The sequence below is a fragment of the Nanorana parkeri genome, unplaced genomic scaffold (genome assembly GCF_000935625.1).
Source record: "Nanorana parkeri isolate BGI_ZX_2015 unplaced genomic scaffold, ASM93562v1 scaffold112, whole genome shotgun sequence".
Lineage (NCBI taxonomy): Eukaryota > Metazoa > Chordata > Amphibia > Anura > Dicroglossidae > Nanorana > Nanorana parkeri.
The window spans coordinates 720,782-739,996 of record NW_017306380.1 but is presented as its reverse complement, the minus strand read 5'-3'; positions in this window follow the sequence as shown (position 1 = coordinate 739,996).

The window sequence follows — 19,215 nt, the reverse complement described above, 5'->3', positions numbered from 1 at the left end:
CGCCGCACCTCCTCCCCGCCTCACACTCACCGCCCGCCCACATCCACGATTGGCACAGGGACGCGGGGAGATGTAGTAAGGAGGAGCAGGTGTGGGGGGATGACAGCCGCCGATAGGCCGATCTCAGAAGCAAGTTGCTGGAAGACTGCTCAGGTAAGCCTCCCCCCCACATGGTGCTCTATAATGTATTGCTTGTATTCCTCTATAGCTGATGGTACATTGTGCTGTATATTATACATAGGAATACACATCCAGCAATACATTATACACTGTATGTATAATTTACTATTGCTGGGATTTGTAGTCCTCTATAGCCGGTGCCAGTCTGCATTCATTGCTGTATAATTTGACACTTTCCTTTTCACTATATTGCACACCACACCATTTTTTTCCACCGCTCCAAGCTTGCTCCTGTGAAGGACTACAATCTCAATACAAACTAGTAGTCCCATCACTGGAGCCATTTTTAATTTTTTTTTGTATTGTTTATCCGATTAACCGATTAATCGAACTTAATAATCGGCTAACTAATCGATTTTGAAAATAATCGTTAGCTGCAGCTCTAACAAATAGGCTGTTCACTTTGCAAGGGAATTTGCACTTTGCAAGAGAATTTTCCCTTAGCTTAGTAAATGAAAATGAGGTGAGGCTCTGCTGACTTCCATCATCCAATCATGTGCAACCAAACATACAGTTTAAAAAAAAAGATTTCTTTGCACATGATTGGATATTCTTTGCCAAGTGCATTTTCACCACATTCAATAAGCTACAGGAAAATTCCCTTTCAAAGTGCAAATTCTCTTGCATGGTGAACAGCCTATTTGCTTTTAGTAAATCAACACCCGTGGATCATAAACAATTGCTGTGGCTTTTTTTCCCATAAGATACTGTTTTAGCCTCCTAATCATCCTTTTTGAATCTCAGCGCTGCTGACCACCTCTATCCACTTCCAGCAGTATGTACCTGCTCTAGCATCAGCTTCCCATCATCATTCTGAACTAGCTTCTTGTTAGTGATAGCAGTGGACAATGACTAGTCAATCGTCGATGGCAAGGCCACTTGTATTCTCCATCATGGCTGCATGCTACAGGGTGACAGCGCAGGAGCACAGTTGTGAAACAGTTGCCACTCTAAAACAGAAAGTGTCTGATAAAGAACCTTCATGCAGAATCACCAGGAATTATATTAGCAAAAGCTGGAGAAATGGATAAAATATGGATACATATGCTGAATGTAAAGAGAGACACATCTATCTATCTATCTATCTATCTATCTATCTATCTATCTATCTATCTATCTATCTGTCTGTCTGTCTGTCTGTCTGTCTGTCTGTCTGTCTGTCTGTCTGTCTGTCTGTCTGTCTGTCTGTCTGTCTGTCTGTCTATCTCTCTATCTATCTACAGCATCTATATATCCTAGTACACATACATTAATATATCAAAGATAAAAAGTAAGGGATGTCTGATTTGCAAAAAGGAAAGAATATATTACCATCAATATGGTGATAATTTTCCTCAGTTATTAGCATGGTAATATGCCCCTTCTGGAAATTCATCTGACTGGCTTGATGGGGTCATGGGCAAATGTTTTTTCCTCTGGGAAGCAATCTTGTCCATAGTTGCCTGGGTGTAGGTGGGGATGGGGGTTGCTTTGCCATCCTCTGGACCAGAAACTGTTAGAGTTTGCAAGTGGTTGAACTTGATAACCATTTGTCTTTTTTTTCACCCTAGTTACCTAGAAAACAGTTCAATAGCACAGTGTAAACAGCAATTGTGCGCAGAAGCCAAAGTTGATCTGAAAGTGGACCTAAACTCATACCGTGTCTATAATTAGAGAAGAATAAAGTGATTATTGGCAAAATTGCACTCTCAGTGACAATTCCAGAAATTCATGGAAAATTGAATTATGTTCTTTGAGCTGCTTAGGTGAAATTGGCTTGAGGTTTATGTGGGGCTCTTTTTTGGTACATGAACACTAACAATAAGCTGAACACCACAGGTGCTTACTTACCTCCTCCCTCGCTGTCTACATCCAAGCCATTAAAAAGTTAGTGCCGGGCTACCCTCACCTGAACACTAACTTCACAGACTTGAATAGGATGTTGCTCCTGCAGTACAGGTACATCCTATTCAAGTCTATGGGACATTAGTGCATAAGCTGGTAGTCCGTCACTTGCTGAATGTATTTTAGATTGTAACCTCTCACGGGTCTTGATTTGTATTGTGATTGTATTGTGTTCCTTATATTGTAAAGTGCTGCACAAACTGTTGGTGCTATATAAATCCTGTATAATAATGAAAATAATAATCATTTTGGGATGCTAAGATTTATTTAGCTAAAAACTGAACTTGTCTTTTAAAGCCCATTGGATCCTTAAAAACCAACACAAAGCACCCTGATTTCCCTCTTTCTATTGACTCCAATGCATTTCTCAAAACTCTCAATTGTACTCATGCCTAGTTTTCATGTCTTCTTGACTCCCAAGGTTGCCATTAAAAATGCCCCCTGAGCCCCATATGTTTTCAGAAAGTCACAAAGCAGAGTCCCAAAGCAGAGTCCCAAAGCAGAGTCCCCTGTATTTCCAACCACTGCCACCAGCCCTACTGTGCCACATGTTAACAGCAATACAGGACTTGATCTGTGCGATTTAAAGGCTCAGACTGACTTTTTAGGAAGAAGCAGCCAATCAAAACCTTCCCACGGCTGACAGAAATAAGAGGAACTAAGGAGACTACCACTGAGACATTCAGTGACCCTGCTCTGTGGCATTTGTTTAAATGACAGCTTACTGGGACAGGTTACTGTATGTCATTTCTCTTTTTATTATGTCAATAGGCCCAAATATGTTAAATAATAACTAATACGTAAATTACATGTGTAAGTGATTATAGTGGACCTGAAGTTTTTTTTTTTTTCACTTAAACAACATTAACATTTTTTTTGAAACATTGGCATTGGCTATATCATGAGACACCGAGTTGTCACATAAAAAGTATCACAAAAGGGGGTAGAAGTTTGTTATAATAAAAAAAATGAATACAATAATAATGTGATTGTTCTATGCTGACATATGTCCTACTAATTTATAATGTTGGAAATGTAATAATAGATCCACCTAAAAGGCACATGCATGTTTAATAAGCAGATTTATGGCTTTTCTTCTATGCAAATACATTTTTCTTTGTATATTTTTTCTAGGTACTTTCTCCTATTTGTGTAAGGTTGCATGTGGTCAAATACAAATATAGTGCCAGTATGTGTGAGAGGTTCTCCACAAAGTGTTGACTTTTTTTTCACCTACAGAAGTTGCTGTTCAATAATTTATACTTGTTACACTCATTTTTCTACAAAGAATATTTCATGTCTGAGCTGTTATCTGAAATCCGATGGTTTGGTAGTTAGGGGAGGTCCTGCCAATAGTAGCCATACAACTGAACAGGTAATCATGACGGCACCTTTGCCAACAGCCATTCCATTTGAAGATTGCTGATATCAGATGGGGGCTCACACTTCACAAAGTTCTCAATGTTCCAGTTATAGATAATGAACTGAGGGCTGTAAATCACTGATACAGTTCTTTGCCAAATAAGTGGAAAGCAAAATATGGAGAATATCTGTGCTTTGAATGGCATTAGTTTATACTAAGGTGCATCCTCATATAAGTATACCATGATTAGAATTACCTAGGTGAAGGTTAGGGATGAACAGAATGATTTGGGCAAAATAGAATTTGCTATGACATTTTAATTCCCAAGGCTTAAACTCTCAATTTCACAAATTGAACTGCTTAGGTTAAATTTGCTTTTAAAAAAGAAAATCAACTCTTTTTTATTGCTATTTCTTTATTTAGAGGGTGTTTTTATGGGGGGTTGGGGGGGGGGTGTTGTTGTTACAGTATTGCAGTTTATTACCTTTGTGTGTGTAATTAATCATCTCCTTAAATAACTGTTGTTTTATTTTGTTTACTTTTTTTTTCCAGGTAAAAAAAAAAAGCTAATGGGGGTCTGTTCCACGAGAACCAGGACTGTTGGAAGGAGTTTCTGTAACACTCAAGAGCAATTTAAAGTGTATTTCTACTTTTGCAGCTAAATTGGGATAACATAATATTCACTTGGATAAAAAAAAAAAAAAAAATGTTGCTTACCCATTTACTTGCTCTGAAAACTCAGAACATTTTAACTTGCTTTTACTTGCAGAAAAATCTTAGTTATCTCTCCTTCACTTTGTCCTTTATTAGCCCATTGCCATCTATTCTAAGCAATAGTTCATAGAGTCCTGTGCATAAACCTGCTCCAAAAGGAACAACTAGAAAGGTAAGAAATATGTTTTTAAATAGTTATTTTTAGGTGTGCTGTGTGAATAGGAACAGATAACAAACATATAGAGGTTTCTCAAATTCGACTGCAAAGGTGGAAATACACTTTAAAGCCTATTGCACTTTTCAGACCACCAAAAACAACCTTAAAGTGACACTAAACTCAGGAATTAAATCTTAAAAACGCATTCAAGTACCTTAACTTTTAACAAAACTGTATCTTATTTGTCAATGACTTGACTGTAGATCCTCAAATCATCTCTGAATTGGTGCTGACACTGTCCTTCCTTCTGGAGGGTGGATACTTTTGTTCTCCATGGTCACTGTGTGTGTTGTGAAGTAGCCACTGCTACTACAATGAGATTGTAGTCCATCACAGGAGGGAGCTTGGGATGGTGGCTACTTCACAACACACACAGGGACCATTGGGAACAAAAGTAGCCCCCCTCCAGAAGGAAGGACAGTGTCAGCATCAATTCAGAGATGATTTGAGGATCTACAGCCTTGTGATACACAAATAAGATACATTATTGTTACAAGTTGGGGTACTTGAATGCATTGTTAAGATTTAATTCCTGAGTTTAGTGTCACTTTAATTTTGCCTTCCCCACTGACTGCAATGCCTTTTGCCAAAATGGCGAAATCTTCGGAAATCTCCTGATTTTTTGCTGAATTACAGGCAATTAAAACTCTCAGTTTCACTCATCTCTAGTTAGGATCTGAATCTGCCATTTGCCCAAAAAAAAAATCAAAAAATATTTAGGAACTTGCTGGTCGGTATAGGTATAGGTGCTGGTAGCTATAGGGAAAAAGACAATAATCTTTTTTATTAAAGTTCTCTTTTATGTTTGCAGAGATGGTAATTTTAGAGTCTCAGTGATGGATGATCTGCAGCTCTAAAGCTGCAGAGGAGTCATGTATGCTTTACAGAAGGTCTAAGTCCAAACAGTTGCTTATGTATTGACTGGAAATTGAGCTTTTATCATTCTGTAACACATGTATACAGTTCACTAATACATTATTGGAAGTGACATATGTTTACTGATTTTTGTATGGCATTTATGTTATTGAAAGCCTGGTGGGCAATGAGATGGATGGTTACTCCCTTGGGCTTTTTTGACTTCGCAGAAGATGAGACTTTCTTTTTTTTTTCTCTGTATGTTCATCTGACTGTCTAAAGGAAGAATTGCAGCATGTAAAGGGGAAGGCTTGTATGTAACGAGTAAGTAATTAGTAACATATAGAAGTCCTGTTTACAGCAGAAACTACAAAAATTCAATGTACATGGTGTTTTGTTAAGTAGAGGAAGCTGTAAGGATATTGTAAATGAATTACATACAAGAGACCCACTTAAATATTTATAATAGGGATGTCCAGATACCAGTTCAGATACTAGTGCCAATACTTTGCATTTTCACGAGAACTACCAGGGTTGCAGTGGTTGCAGCTGGGACCTGGCTCTGGCTCTCCACCACTGTCCTAAAATCATTAGTCTGTATTGTTTTAGAAAAACTGTGACATGACAATAAACAAAAATGTATCAGTACTTGCACTTGGAAAAATTGTATCGGTGAATCCCTTATATATATTTATTTAAAAAATGTGCTCCTTACAAATGACAGCTGCCTCCTAACTTTTGAATTTTTGTTGGAGCTGGAAAAGTATCTGTACTTGTACTTGTACCGAGTACTGTACTTGGCATCTGAACATCCCTAATTTATAGGTACGCTTCAAGTCATATATACTGTTAGTTAACATGAAATGCGCTAAAGCTCTAAAAGTTACACATGGACCAGCAGTAATGATTTACTGTTTTTAGATTGTAAGCTCTCACGAGCAGGGCACTACTAACCATTTTGTCTTGAATTGAAGTGTAACTGTAATGTCTTCCTTATATTGTAAAGTGCTGCACAAGCTGTTGGCGCTATATAAATCCTGTATAATAATAATAATAATACTGTAGCCATGAGAGATAATATCATGCTCAGTGGGGTGTTTCTGCTTCAAAAAAACTCTTGGGAAGGTGAATACATCACACAGCTCTGCTTCAGATGTCTGGCTACTAGTTACTGAAAATGTAGTGTGCAAATAAAAGTCCAAACCCAAGAACAAACATTTTATATATTTCAGCTCACCAGCCCTTGAATGGGTTGGTTCCATTCGTTTTAATTTTTTCAGAATTGTTTTCTTTGATTCTCACTTGGCAATCCTGCCAGTAACACATTTCCTGTCCTAGGGTGACAACAATGCTCCTTTACTGTACTGTATTTATGGAAGGGCAGCATTGTCACGCTAGGCTGCTGGATTCTGATCTAGACTACAGAACACCTTACCTTCTCCTCATTTCCATAACAAAGTGAGGGCTGTTCTGTAGTGTACAAAGGTGAACTGGGCAGGGCTGATAACTCTGTTTGGAGTTTCAGTTTAGCTCAGGCAAAGTGCAAATAAATTTAGGAGCTCAATGGATTTCTGGCATGATCCACGGTTGTTTTTTGCATTTACTGAACAGATATAACAAAACAGTTTCAGTGGTATATATAACAGACCAAAAGAGAGCAAATAAGGTGTTTAAGGTTTTTCATGTACATTAACCACTTCAGGGCCACTGGACGTACAAGCCATGATCTTGGTATTGTCTTTTTTAGCAGCTTGGTCATCTGTATTGGAGGACAGGAGAGACTAATAGACCCCAGATGCCTCCGTAAAGAGAACATCCAAACACTATCACATAGGGGCTTGCTAGTCCCTTTGTGATAGCAATAAAGTTTAGTGGAATTTTTTTTTTAAAGTGTTGCAAAATGTAAGAAATAAAAATAAGTAAGAAATAAAAAAAATTAAAACCCAATTCGCCACCCCCGCTATCTGTATGCAAATAAAAACGCATGTGTAGGTCATGCACATGTACGTCAACAATGATTTTGCCACATATTGGGTATTGGAAAATATACAATTGTTTAGCGGTTTACAGTCTTTTTTTATCCAAAAATTCTGATTTTAGCACGTATTTGCAAAAATGAAAAAATTGCTCCGGTACTAGGGTGGTTAAGGAGATTCCCATCACTTATAGTGATGGGAAGTTATTGAATCTTCCCTGCGAGGGCAGAGTGCAGGAATTGCAACAGAATTTCTACATTTTCTTTGCTGTATCCAAAACTAAAAAACTGATTTCTAGTTATTTTGCAAAAATCAGAATTAATTTAAGATCACAGATTTTCAATATTTTTTTTATATTTCTGATTTTTTTTCACTGCCAAAATAATTTTATTAATTATTTTCTACAAACTGGTGAAAATAACTTATTCCCTTTTTTTCACAAGAAACATTTTAGTGTTGTTTTAGACTCCTATGTTTTTCAATGGTGGGAAATTGGAGAAGTAAATAATTTCCTTTGAGTGGCATAATGGTTATTTTTCTTACATTTATGCAAATGTTCCCACTTTTTATGTTGTTACATTTCATTTTATCTTTTCAATTTTGTGCACCAATTTAATGCAGCACTTTCCCTTTAAAATAGAAAAAGAGATTGAGGACACAGAGTCCTCAATCTCTTTTTCTGTATCCCCTGTTATAAATGTACAGGAATCCTTTATGAGTGCTCCTGTTCATTGATAACATGGTATGTTTACTATAACTACAATTATGAATGAACAGGAGGAGATGTAGATCACTCCCATTCATTCATAATTGAGTATATAGTAACCATACCATGTCCTCAATTATCTACAAACACTCAGCGAGCCCAGCCTCCTGTGACAGTGTGGGTTTGTCCGCCCCCACACCGCTCTGCCGGACTGTGATAGGTGGCTGAGCGGTGTGGGAGGAGAGACACCGGCTGCTCACGGCGGTCTCCGGCCGCAACGCTCGGCCGGCTGTCACTTTCTCTCCTCCCTGCTGGGACAAAGAGCAGCGCCCAGCGGGAAGGAAAGAAATCACAGCTGCGCCAACAAAACAGCAAGAAAATGTCACTTTCAGCATTTAGCCAAAAGTGCCATTTTTGGCCGGCGGCCGGCGCCCCCTTCTGCTTTACGCCTGGGGCCAGCGCACCGGCTGCCCCCCGGTTGTTACACCACTGCTGGGTAGGGGCTTGCCTTGCTGTGTCTGTGTGTTTGTGGAGACTAGCACACACAGGGGTGGCTCCACAGGACCCTGCAAGGGAAAAGTGCCACCCTAAAACAGTATATCAGGACCAGTGCTCAGAGGACCAGCTGATTCTACAGAAAGTTTTAAACATCAAGCAGCATCCATTGTAAGTGATTTCATCAGCATTTGAAATAGCTTAAAAACCTTTTGACTTTAATATCACTTTAATAATCTCACATTTTGGGGATCTGTATAGTTCTTCAGAAACAGAATTATTATTATTATATGCCATTGGAGAGGTTTTATCTTAGATTGGTGGTATTCCTAAAACACTAGCTGGCTGATATTAGTTTTTTTTTTCCAAAGCATCGTGTTTCACAAAGAATTGACTTTGAATTGATTTTTTTCATCAAATATTATTTTCAAATCTTTTTTCATCTGTTTTGCATCTCAGTCCTGCTGATCTCCACTGGCTACTTCGGCTACTTTGTGTCTATACGCACTTGCACCAGCTTTGTCTGCATATTATTGCTCTAGAATGGCTTCTTGGTAAAGGCAACAGTGGCCATGCCTGCACAACGTGTGTTGGCAGAGATACTTGTTGTCTCCAGAAGGGGTGAATGTAACTAGGTGACAACACAGGAGCACAGTTGGGGGACAGTAGTCACCACATAACAGGAAGTGCCTGCACAATGACCTCCATGGCAGGATCACTGAGTATTCTTTAAAGTATCTATGGACAAAAAGTAAAGATAAATCTGTATTTCTATATTGAATTTGCATAAGTTCTATCCAACTCCTGATATATCCATCTAGAAGGTTGTAAACTTACTTATTGAAGATGGCCATAGGATGGATTCTTCAATGCACTGACACAATTTCACTCAGCCCTGTAAATATGCAGTTTCTTGTGTCTCCACAACTAACTAAGTTTGAACTGCAACTTAAGGTGCCCATACGCTGGTAAAATTTCGGCCGGTTTCTAATGTACCGGCTGGAATTTGCACAGTGTGTGGTGCTGTCGACTGCCTTTTAGTCGTCATTCCTCGATCAGCTGATCTAAGGAGTCGGCCGGAAAATTTCTGATCGATTAGAGCCGGCAGCCAATGAGCTGCCCACTCTGATCGGGTATTCTGACAGCTGCTGACCTACAGTGTAAACAGCGGGGTTCCTTGATCAACATGTTGTTTGTGTTGATGGAGCAATTGGGTCAATTTCTTTGTTCAGCCCGTGGGTTGAATGAAAATAAATGATATGTGTATGGCCAGCCTAAACGTCTGAACAATGTAACATTATCATTGCTGGCTGGAAGCAATGCATGTTGGGATATGCAGTATTTAGAAAGGAAAATTTAATTACATCAAGCAGCAGGGAAAGAGATACAGAGCACATTGGGAACCCAGGAAGTTGAAGAAAGTGATGGGCAGACAGGAGGCAGCACTCACTACATAAAAAGGATTTGTTGAAGTAAGCTTTAAATCGCATTATTAAAAACAACTCTAGTATGTATTCTATTACAATGCTGATGTTATAACAGGAGAGGATTTTTACTTTACAAACCCTGTAATAAAATCTGTACATTTAAAAATCTTGAAAACAACTTTTGGAAAGAAATTAGCATGCTGCTACTTTACTTCCTGAGGCACTTGTGAAGCTACTCGAGGGCGTCCATTTCTGGGACTATTTTAGAAATTGTAGTGTATTTAAATCAGACATTTGAGTCATTTCAGTGTTTGTTTTAAAGTACCATTTCATGTGATTTTTCTCTTATTTTTACATGCTTGTTCTTTTATATTTTGCTATTGTATTAAATGCAGGACCACTAGAGGCAGGCTAGGTTAGCTACTACAATGATTTTGCCCAATTGCTTAACAACAGTTGAGATAAACTCTCAGCCACATGGGTAGTGCATTGTTTGCAATGGAGCAGCTGGCTCATAATCTTGCATTGTTGGAAGAGATGTAAGAGCATAACTTTGGACTGGATCAGGTGAGTATATTGTTATTATTTGTCAGCCCCTAAGCTCTGTGCTGAGAAGCGATCCCAACAACATTTTTGGGATCTTCCTCACCCATTAAGTGAAGCTGTAGGAGCTGCTGCGCATTCATGGGAACCTGTGCAGACGCTTAGGGCACATCCTATCAGAGTTAACACTTGCACATCCATCCTGCAGTTTGTTTTTCGTACCCCCGTCCGCTCTCTCCTCCACACTGCTGTCTCCAGACAGTACACATAACACATTGGCACTAAGACCATAAGTTCAGCTTCGTCCTTGCCCCCCTCTCCTTCTCTCTGTTGTCTTTATCTCTTCTTCTCCCTGTGTATGTCCCAAGACAGTAAAGGGGGGGAGGGCGAGCAGCGTGGAGAGGTGGGATGAAAGACAAACTGCGGGATGGATGAGCTAGTGTTCGAAGACCTGTTTCATGACATGATAGGATGTACCCTAAGCATCTGCACAGGTTCTCATGAACATGCAGCAGCTCCTACAAGCTGTCACTCAATGGGAGAGGAGGATCCCGACAATATTGTCGGTTATCGCTTCTCATCACAGAGCTTAGCCCCGCCACTGTATATTACACTGAATTGTAAGCTTATGGTGCACTTTTGATTACAGGAGTACATTGCAAAATGTATTCCTGTATCTTAAGGAAACTAAAAATGCAAAAAAGATGTATCCTATAGTTCTCCTTTAATCAGTAATAGTTAGGGATGCACCGATATATCGGTCGCCGAAAAAATATCGGCCGAAAATGGCACTTTTGGCTAAATGCTGAAAGTGCCATTTTCCTGCTCATACATTGGCACATCCCACGTTTCTTTCCTCCCTGCTGGGCGCTGCTCTGTGTCCCATTGGGGAGGAGAGAAAGTGACTGCCGTCCGAGTGCAGCGGGAGGAAAGCGCTGTGAGCAGCCGGTGTGTCTCCTCCCACACCGCTCAGCCGCCTATCACAGTCCGGCAGAGCAGTGTGGGGGCGGAGACAGCGCTGTCACAGGAGGCTGAGCTCTCCTCCCGTACCGCTCACTCAGCCTCCTGTGACAGCGTGTCAGAGAGGAGAGCGAGAGCAAACACTCAGCGATCAGTGATCGCTGAGTGTTTGTACATAATTGAGGACATGGTATGTTTACTATATCCTCAATTATGAATGAATGGGAAGTGATCTACATCACCTCCTGTTCATTTATGATTGTAGTTATAGTAAACACACATATTCTCAAGTTGTCAATGAACAGGAACACTCATAGAGGATTCCTGTTCATTGATAACAGGGGATACAGAAAAAGAGATTGAGGACTCTGTGTCCTCATTCTCTTTTTCTATTTTAAAAGGGAAATATCAGGGGTCTGTTGAGACCCCTAATATTTACCCGAAGCCCCTAAAAAAAGTTAAACATAAAAATCTTTAATAAAAAATAATTAATAAATAAAAATAAATATTAAAAAAATGTAAAAGTTTATACAAAATACATGAAAATAAAATATTAACAAAATTTGAAAAAATTAAAGTAAAAACATTTTCGGTTTGGTTTCGGTTTCAGGCTGACAATTTTTTTATTTCGGTTTTGTTCCTTTTTTTAAATTTCTATTTCGGTGCACCTCTAGTAATAGGCGTACAGTAACACATTTTTTTACCTTGACTCTTTTTGTGATTTATTCATTCCTGGGGGTCAGATTCGGTTCTAAAGAGAAGACATATAGAACAGAACATATACACTACACACTTTGGTTTATACGGACATGTGAAAAGTATACACAGTGGTTAAAACCCAATCTATTACTCCGCACAAATGAACACATTAACTTACTCTTTAAATTTAATGTGAACCTCAGATATACTTCATTATTCATAATCAGCAGCATTGTTATGAAAAGGAACCCTTTCGAAAAATTACACCGTATGAACCCCCTGCTGAATCTCTATATATTAATATATATGATAAACTATATAATCATGGGGCTAAGTAATTGGCTAAGGGGAAAATTAAAGCAGGGCTGTCTACAGCAGAGAACTTTTCCTATGTGGAAGTGGCAGTGCATCTAATTATAGTAATCTGGAAATGGTAGAAGTAATGTTGTTAGAATGAATTGTAACTTCTCGTGAAGGATAAAAAGTCTAGCAGTTCTTAAGCAGCTCTACATTACGTCTGTCGCGGTACATTTTTCTTGTATCCCTCCGAGGATTTTTTATCTTTTTTTATCCATTGTTACTTATCCTTTTCATCTGGTTCACACAGTTTAATCTTCAGCAATCTTCTGTTCTCTGGGATGTAGTAAAGTGTTTAACTGATCTACTTGTAACTGTGACATCCAGTAGAAGAATCCACAACTCTCCCCGAGATGCCTCTGGCTTTCATGTCGTATTCAGTTCACAGCTCACCAAAGACATTCTTGTAATAAAGGACTCTAGTTTAATTAAAGTGGACCTATCTTTAAAATCCACACTCTTCAAGAATTAGTGAGGCACATGTCTTTATTTCCAAATCACATTATTATTATTATTTTGAATGAATGGAACCTCTCTTGTGCCCTGAAAAAGAAAAAGAAAAATGCTGATCCTGAACTCCTTGGTGTAACCTAAAGCCTAGGCAAAGATCACATGCAGGGTTATTCACAAAAGGGTGAAGAGTTTGGAAAAGGCAGGAGAAGGGAACAATCCAGGACAACATAGTGAACTGGAAAGTAACCTGTGTTGGAGAATTTTTCCTAATCTGCTATTTTGTCACAAAAGGGTGAAGAGTTTGGAGAAGGCAGAAGAAGTGAACAATCTAGGCCAAAGTAGCTGATTTGGAAAAAGTCTCAAATTCAGCTCACTTTCTAGTTCAGCTATGTCGTCCTAGATTGTTCACTTCTCCTGTCTTTTCCAAATTCTTCATCCTTTTGTGAATAACCCTGATAGTCTAATCTTAGCCAAACCATGTCTGATGGAATTGCAAGATAACAGAATAAACATGGTGCAGAAATTAACCCTTGGAGTGTGGGGGTAGCCTCACTGTAAAGATTAATTAACTGCCAGAAGTTATTCTTTACATTTCAGGGGGAAGGTAATCTCTACTCTGGAGCTGCCATCTGCCATATCCAGTATTTCTATCTTGAAATCTTCCATTTTAACTTCCCATGATACCACTAATACTTGACCTGTTGTCATAAGTCTTTGTAGAATGCTTGGAAATATTTACCCTCTGGCATATTGGTCCTGATAAATAGATTTATTTATTTTGTTATCTCTAATGAAGACCAAATAGCAGTGGTTGACTTTTTTGCATCCAGCTGATGAGCTGAACCTGGGCATTTTTGGACAGCTCCATGGCTTAACTGGCCCTCAAGTTGCTCAAAGGCATTTTGGGCTACTTGCCAGAGTTCAGAGGGTACACAGAAATGGGTTTTTCATCTAAGCCTTGAGGAGTTGTACAAGATGTATAATCTATCAGCATGGTCTGCAGGGTTTCTCAGCTCTAGCCAAGTGTTCTACAGTACCGTGTTTTCAGAATTTCAGAAGTGAGAAGACACAGTGATGACAGGTGGGGGTGATCTGCTTGAACAGTGGTGTTGAGGGGGATGGATGCAAGTAAGTTGCAGGTAAGTGAAATCAAGGGCTGGGGATTAGTGAGGGGGTGTGAGGGGACGAGGCCAGAAATTAGAAGGTCATGTTCCATTGCAACACAGACTCCCCTGCTGCAGGGACCACTCTGGATGTGCTTACCAATGGGTATGTCTGTTGTTGATGGCGCTGATCTACATTTAAATGTCAATACTGGCACAATATTAATACTGCCACCATTGTATATGCACCAGGCATTGGTGCCATTTTTACTTATCCCAAACACTCTGCACTACCCCTGGAGTGGCCATTTAGTAACAGTGCTGCTGAAGTTGTGTAATCTGCAGTCATCTTTGTAGATACCGGCAATCAACTCCCAGCACAGGAAGTCTACTGTTACTGATGACTTATTTGTTGCTCCTACATGTCCCAAGTTCTACTAAAGAGAGCTGAAAATAAATTATTAATGATGAGAGGGTTCCGGTGCCAGGAGCTGATGGCTGGTACGTGCAGGAGATTCTGGAAGTTAGAGGAGATCAGCAGAACTTTCACAAGAGGTGAGGGAAACTCTTTTAATGTAGACCCCTGTTCCTCACTTTTTAGAGATTTCCTCTCAGTTCCAGTTGCATCATCAGGACAGGAAGTGAAGTAAAATCTCCCGAATTTAGATATAAGCAGCAAAAAAGAAACTGCTGAAAACAAAAAGTTTTAGCTGTTCACACACTTTAATACATTGTTGCATAAAAAAATCATTAAATGGATAGTTTGGTCAAAAGGGCACAATATGCTCTTGGTCCTGCAAGGGTTAAAGTTCCTAAGCAATTATATTGCAGAAATATTATTGCTATGCCCAACTGTACTTTACTAAGTTATCACAGTGCTATTTAATCAACATGATCAAACATTTAAACTTTTTAAATTAAAACAAATCTATCTTTGTACAAAAAGGTTACATGCAAAATAAATATTAAAAAAAACAGAAAAAAAACATATTTATTTCCAGGAGAAGCGGAGTGCCACTAAGCAGCCTTGCTATCATTTAAAATGTTGGTTACAAGCCAAATTCAACTTCGTATTCTCATTGTTTTGCTTCCTCATTAACATATGTATTAATTAAACTCTGCAGGCAACAGTTTAAATTACTATTAAACATAAATATTTCACCAATGGGATGTTACATTATCCTAATTTATGTGCTTTAGCAATCTAGAGATATTAGTCTGGTCTTGAGCGAAATGTTTTTAATTAAAATATGTTTTAAGCAAAGCAGGAATTGTATTTCCAGGGAAATGAGTCTACCTATACGCTGAAGAAAATGACACTGGGCAAATTTGTTTTTTGGGGACACAATGTCATGTGTAATGCTTTGCGCAAAAAAAAAAAGAAAAAAAATTCCTGTCTATTTTCTCTTGGGCGCAGTCTTTAGACGAGTATACTTAATCCCAGCGTTCTCTCCATTTTACCTCTTCTGCCAGTCACCATTTCTAATTAGCTCTCCCTATGGAAGAAGAAGATGGATTATATTTTAATATACAGAGACTAAAATTAGTTTATATTTTAGCGAGTTAGCAATTCTGCGCTTCTGATTTACTTGGGAGGCTACAAATTCTGCAAGCTTGCAATTAATCATGCCGCGGTCATTTTCGTAAAAAGGAAAAAAAAAATGTTTCAGTTTGGCTGTCTGAATCATAATAGACGAAAACATGGAATTTATGCAGTTTAGAAATTAAGGTTCGCTGTTTAAATATGTCATAATATATTTTTTTTAGGCTTTCCTCATTTTTTAAAGCAAAGTTTAATTTCAAAGGAATGTATTTAAGCAGATGTTGTAAAAAGAATTACTTTAAATTCGAGGCCTCATTCATGAACTGAAAATATGTATTGTTCTAACTGAGCTTTTTGTATCAAATTTGATAATGAAGTGTGTACTTGTGGTTTTTGTAGATGATTGCAGAAAAGTACCATGGACCAAGAGCCAAGTACCAATTGCAAGTGATTTAAAATTGTAAAGTACAGTAGCACAATGTCTAGAATTGGCTAGAATTACTGCAGAACTTCCCATGTAGCCATAGCCAGACAGACAACATGATAAATGTGGCATTGCCCAGAATGGCAGGACTGTCTGCGAGTATATAAGCTGAGGAAGAAAGTTTCAATATCTTTAAACCTGAAGCTTTCAAATAAATAATGCTTGATGATTCTGCCATGAAGGGACTTGTTCAGGGACTAAGGGTAACAATGCTATGTCCCTCAATTGTTCTCCTGAGTTATTTATAAACTATGTCGATCATTCAACTATCAAAGCACCACGTTCTGAAAATTACCATTGTATGCCATAACATATACTCATAAGGACTTTTCAGGTGCTACATTAATACATGTACTTTTGATATTTGGGTTGATATGCACATATAGGCTAGTCCGCTTTATAGACCAGTTCTGTTTTTTATTTCCAGTCTGGTCCCACATGACCACACCCTTTCCCACATATATCAGAATTCCCTTGCAAAGTGAACAGCCTATTTGCCTTTAGTAAATCAACCCGCTGTGTTTAAACCTAGCCAGTAGATGAACAGAAGGGCCCAAGAATTGATCTTGCACAGGGGCTCTTTGGTGGCACTGTCCAAATGTGTGTGTACCATTTTTCCGAGAGTGGAGCAAACTAATAGCTTTTGTTGAATGCTTGTCTGTATTTTACTGTTTGCTGAAATTATTAAAGTAGTGCTTAAGGCTATTCATTTTTTAACTTAATGCATTCTCTGCATTAAGATAAAAAACGTCCCACTACCTTTCCATGCCCCCCACACCCAAACACTTACGTATACTTCACGTCCACTGCCGGTGGCTCTGAAGACGATCTCTGATGTGTCTCCGAAGTTGCGGGTTGAGAGGAGGTACCCCGAGGTCACTGAATGCAAAGCAGCAATATATATTGAGGGGAGGGAGGAGTCGGGGAAAGGGGCCTGGTTTGTTGAGTGATGTGTGTGGGCTGACACAGCAAGGCTCAATGCCTGGCCGGAAGCGCACACACACGGGTGACTTCTTTGCAAACTGCTGGGCAAAGAAGACACCCGTAAACAGGACGGGGTGGAGGCACGTGCATTGAAAAATTGAATGTGCAGTATTAAAAAAAAGTAAAAACTACGCAAGTACAAATGGCTCTTTTCTAAAACATGAGGGTTTAATATCACTTTAAGATTTGGTATGGTGTAGAGAAGACCTTGGGAAGCATCTAAAATGTTAACTTAGGTCTCACTTCTTATACATTCTCTACTTAATTTTTTTTTTTAGACCTCCTTCAAGACCCTTTATGAGAGGTGTCTTTAAGCTATAACTGTCAGATAGAGTGTTGTTTACATGACACTTTTGCTACAAAGTAAAAACAGCTATTAAAGTTAAAAAATTATAACTTGAAAAATTCCAGGCCTATAAAGACACCCTCTTTCTCACTAGTTAAGAAAGCAAGCGGTTAGGGCCACCTTACAATGTGAGAGTCACTTAGGATATTTTTGGGCAGCTTATCATATTTTGTACTATGAGGAGCAACGTGTACATAATTTTAAGAACCAGTCCACCTAAAAGTGATATTTCATTTACAGAGTTGTTGGATTGGGTAAGCTGCAGAATTTTTAGATCTTTTCAGTATTGCACTGGTAGGATTTCCCCTACATTGTTCCTGACTCTGTTTCCTCCAATCTTAAATAAATGTAAAAGAGATATAAATTACTGTTAGTTGGTTTACCTCTCCAGAGCTGACATTTCACTTTTGCGTAGATTGACCCTTTGATACAGTTGGGCTGGCTATAGTGAACTATCTGGTCATTAAGTGCTACAACTCCAATGTTGCTTTCATTTTCCTTCAGTTCCAGCTTCTTGGAAAACCTTTATGTGATGGGGATCATCCTTCCCTCTCCTCAAAGGAAAATAATTATGTAGTGTTCTCAGCATAGCAAAACCGCCGTGATCTCATTTTCTCTTAAGTTGATTCAGCTCAACTCCTATAAATACTTCAATGAAATTCTGCTGATTGAAAGTGGGTTCAGGCTCTTCATTTTCCCCATAAACAAACAAACATTTTACGTTAAAAAAGCTGTGAAAATAAAAATCTTTTTTATTTTACGCATTTGTATCAAAGAGAGCTGTTCCCAAGAAATAAGCTCAAGGACATGTAGCAGTTTACCAAATACTCCTCCACATTAGTCAGTACGTTGAAAATGCTACAATGTAATCATATGTCCATTATGGGTGCAGCAATTTAGGGTAATACTTGCACTGTCAAGACACACAGCACTGTGGAGAACTATTAGAAAGCTCTATGGCTTTATTCTATAATGTCTGGGATTTTTTTTTTTTTTAAAGGTTTCAAAACTTTTGATTTTTTTTTACTGCTGATTACTTAATAAGGTAATGTGGATAGAGCCATAGCTAGCTTCTTTTGCGCCTGAGGCAAGAACAGAAAATTGTGCTCCCCCAACAGACGTGTGATGTCATCTGACGCCACACAGGCAAGGTGTCATGTGACATCCTGCGTCCCGTCTCCAGGATGGCAGCGCACATGTGCAGAAGCGCTGGTGACCAAATCCAAAATAGCATAAAAATTTGTTTTTTGACCAAATATGGACATGTGGCCTTATAGGGTCAATGAGGTCACCAGCATCCCACCTATTTGTTTACAAGCAGCTGTGGGCAAGAGAATGTCCCTGCTGCAGCTGATTGCACCAGCACTAACAGCTGTCTTCCAGTTTGAATTAGTTTGGGTTTGTACCAAACCAAACGTTTCCCTAGTTGTCACCTGAGTGTGGAAAATCATCCAATGAACATAAGTTTTTTGGTGACAAAATTGTGCTGAAAATAAACACTAAGCTACACATGCGCAGTTTAGTGTGCATTCCAAAGAAGACTGCGAATAGGAAGGTACATTTGTAAGAGACACAGCATGTAATTAAGAACCTGCCTGCTCACAATTTTTTTGCTTTACAGTTTAGTTCCTCTTTAAGATTCATTTTTTTTACAGTTCAATCTGAAAAAAAGTATTTGGCCAGATTGGTCATTTTTAAAAGGGATTTGTAAGGAAACGTTTTCTGTTTGTTCCTTAAATTTACCTTTTCCAATCAACACTCTGTTGGTCATTTTTCTTTTAGCTGGTTGGTAAGAATCTGAGACCTGGTTGTAGATCTTTGAAGGACGTAAATAAAAGCAAAGAAAAATCAATGTGTGCTTGTTTGGCTGGCACTGAACCACTGAGGAGAGGACAAAACATTCATATACCATATGGAGTTCCGGGG